This window comes from Pinus tabuliformis, chromosome 3_2, assembly GCF_031772625.1.
Source record: "Pinus tabuliformis cultivar Carrire ecotype Pingquan chromosome 3_2, CPIR1, whole genome shotgun sequence".
Lineage (NCBI taxonomy): Eukaryota > Viridiplantae > Streptophyta > Pinopsida > Pinales > Pinaceae > Pinus > Pinus tabuliformis.
In genome coordinates this window covers 91,497,551-91,500,629 of record NC_142302.1, presented here as the reverse complement: position 1 = coordinate 91,500,629, position 3,079 = coordinate 91,497,551, and the positions used below count along the sequence as shown (strand labels likewise).

At 38.4% G+C, this 3,079-nt stretch overlaps 1 pseudogene; it reads right to left on the bottom strand.

The window, feature by feature from the left end:
• Positions 1–331: 331 nt before the first annotated feature.
• Positions 332–2,372, bottom strand: LOC149179984 (GTP-binding nuclear protein Ran1B-like; annotated as a pseudogene).
• Between the last annotated feature and the right edge of the window lie 707 nt (positions 2,373–3,079).

Here is a 3,079-nt window from a genome sequence, read left to right as displayed (position 1 = left end):
ACAGTACAAAACGAAAGGCACTTGAGCTTTCTTGAAATATTTGAAGAGTACAAAATGTTCTTGTGCAAAATGTGCAAGAGTATATAACAGAAAAAACTATCTTGGCATATAAAAATAGCTCTGTAATGGAGATGAACTAAGATAACTTAGTCAACTCCACCGATGAAAACATCTTCATAGTACCCAAATCACATATAGAGAGATGCGATAATGCTATTCTAAGCCCCAAATACAAATCAGAATTAAATGTTGGAACTCAAGAGAAAACTTCAATGATACAAAACTAATTGAATCCGCCAATCCCTAAATATGCAAAAGCATCTTAACAAAGCTATTCAAAAGCATCATCATCGTCATCTAGAAGGGGTTGGGCCACAATTGCTACAAGTTCTGCCTCGTACCTCACAACATAAAAGATTGTAAGCCAAAGTTTCAATCTTTTAGAAATGGAACAAATTATTTCAATAAAAGTTAACAAAAAATAATAAGAAAATAACATTCTACTTACTGCTGCTGGGTTGCAAGGTCTATCTGAACCTCAAGAGGAGCAAGAGCAGGTGACTCCACAAAATGAAGGTTTGGATCCCTATAAAAATAACCCATTATATAATCAATGTAAAATTTTTAATATAACATTCATATTAGGGAGCATCAGAAACTAGATTAAGGGCTCACCCTGAGAGCTTCCATGCCGAGTACAGGAATGGCTTCTCAAAATTATAGTTACTTTTTGTAGATATCTCATAGTACTAAAGATTATTCTTTCTATGAAAAGTAACTTTCTTAGCTTTCACTTGCCTATTCTTCACATCAACCTTGTTTCCACAAAGAACACTAGGAATGTTCTCACACACCCTGAAATTCACAGAGATATTTAGCTAATTGGTTCAGGCAGTCGTGCCACCACACAATTAATGAACCTTCATTTCTACTTAGAGATCCAACCCCTCTGTAAAAGAGATACCTGCAAAGATCTCTGTGCCATGTTAGGACATTCTTGTAAGTCAATCGTGCAGTAACATCAAACATGATAACTTCACATTGCCCATGAATACTGCAACAAACAAAATCCCAATCACTGAATAAGAAGGAAACAAATAAATGCTTAGGTAGACCTCAAATTAGACGAGTGAATGGAATCAACTCAAGACCAACTTTCCTCAGTAATGGCTTGTAGCCTTTGGGCTGAGCCCCTTTCTTTAAGAGACATAGGTGTATATAATTAGAAAAAAAAAACAACGTCTGCTTGCCGCAAACTGTATCGACCCTAATCTAAGGCAGAGATTATTGCAGGTTGTGTTAAGATGTGGTAGAGCATTTCCTCTGTAATAAGGAAGGCCAGAAAGCGGAGTGGCACAGCTGGGGACCCGCTCTGTGGACATTATCTACGCCAAATTGAACACCCAAAAAGGAAAACTGGGTTTGGAATAGAATGGAATAGTAGGTTGGTAGGGTTATTATCTTGTTCGTGTTTTAACTCTTTCCATCATACAAGTATTAATAACATGGAAGCAATCAGGAATTAATTCAAAAGAACACTGTAATTGAGGGGTAGGGTTCGGACCCTCTCAACAAGGGAGGTTGTAAGCTTAGGGGATAAGACCCTCTTCAGTCAATTACATAAAACATCATATAAATTGTATAGGAATGTGCAGCTAAACCAAACAAAAAACGTGACATAGTTAAAAGCTTTACAATACTATGAACTCATAAAACAAAAACGAGTACAAATTCCTGTACAGAAAGGCCGCGGTGCGGTAGCATTTAAACAAGCACAAACGAGGAAAAAATATTTCGTTGTTAAAAGTAGTATACCCTCACAATAAATTATAGTCCAACAAGCAAGGAGCCCAATATGCCGTGAGCAAAATAAGCACAGGTGTGCTTTAAAATATATATACAGTTCCAATTGTCCGAGCAGAGGAATTGCAGTCAGACATCCAAATTCAAGAGTCTAAAATTACATTTGTCATGTCCATGGTAACTGGAGCCTCGAGGGAACGAATAACCCTCCCCACCCTGGTTAAATAAAAAATAAAGGTGACCTAGAGGGTTACCCTCCTCTAAACATAAGAAAAACTCTGAAGCAAAACATACATAGTCGCAGCTGGTAGGATTCCCCATACCTGGAACTCGGAACAGAACGGGGGTGGGGTTTTCCTTAGTCTTTAGGCCGTGTGAGGAACGGGTGCCTAATATGTACAAGGAGCAACCCGAATAGCACATGTTAGACAACAATAGAAGTAATGCAAACCGCAGTAAAACAAAAACTCAAGGAATTTATCCTCGTGCTTGCCAAGACACTTACCACTGAAGAAAACTCTGGCCAACAAATGAACAACACTCGTTCTAGTGTTGTAGGACGACCCCATTGCCGAATAACCCTACAGACGCATGATGCATGAGCATAATCGAGAAGTTTATTAGTAAATCGAAAAGAAAGCATATCCAAAAGGTTACAGAAGGAACAAGACATTGTGCGGTTATCTACCTAAAGGGTTTGGAAACGAATCCTCCAGAATTTGAATAGGGTTTGTGAGCTAGGCTCCCCGAGACGGAACGCATGGACTGAACCAGAGCAAAGCCGCAGAGAAAGTTCCCAAAAACATGATCCCATCACCCAAGGAAAGCGTTAGTTTAGTAGGCAGCCCGCAGAGACGATCTGCCACCATTGGATTACGAAGTGTGCCCTCCACTGTTGATGCAAGGCGAAAAGACTGGACAACCTGCCGGCCTCCTACAATATGAAGCAGAGTAGGAGATAATTCTCAGAGTAATGGATAAGGGGTGCCACGTGATGGCTAAAGGGAAAACGTAAAGTTAACCCCAGAACCATTGCCACGTGGTTAACATGCATCCAAACCATACAAAGATTTTTATTAAAGTTAAAAACCAGTACGCTAATCCCTTAAACCATACCTGTATGAAAATTGACGTGCATAAAGTGACATAAGGTAAATGAATCATAGGAAATTGTAAATATACTTCCAAACAGTAATCCTGGGTATGCAAAGCCTTATGAATATATATATATATATATATATATATATATATATATATATATATATATTATTCTTTA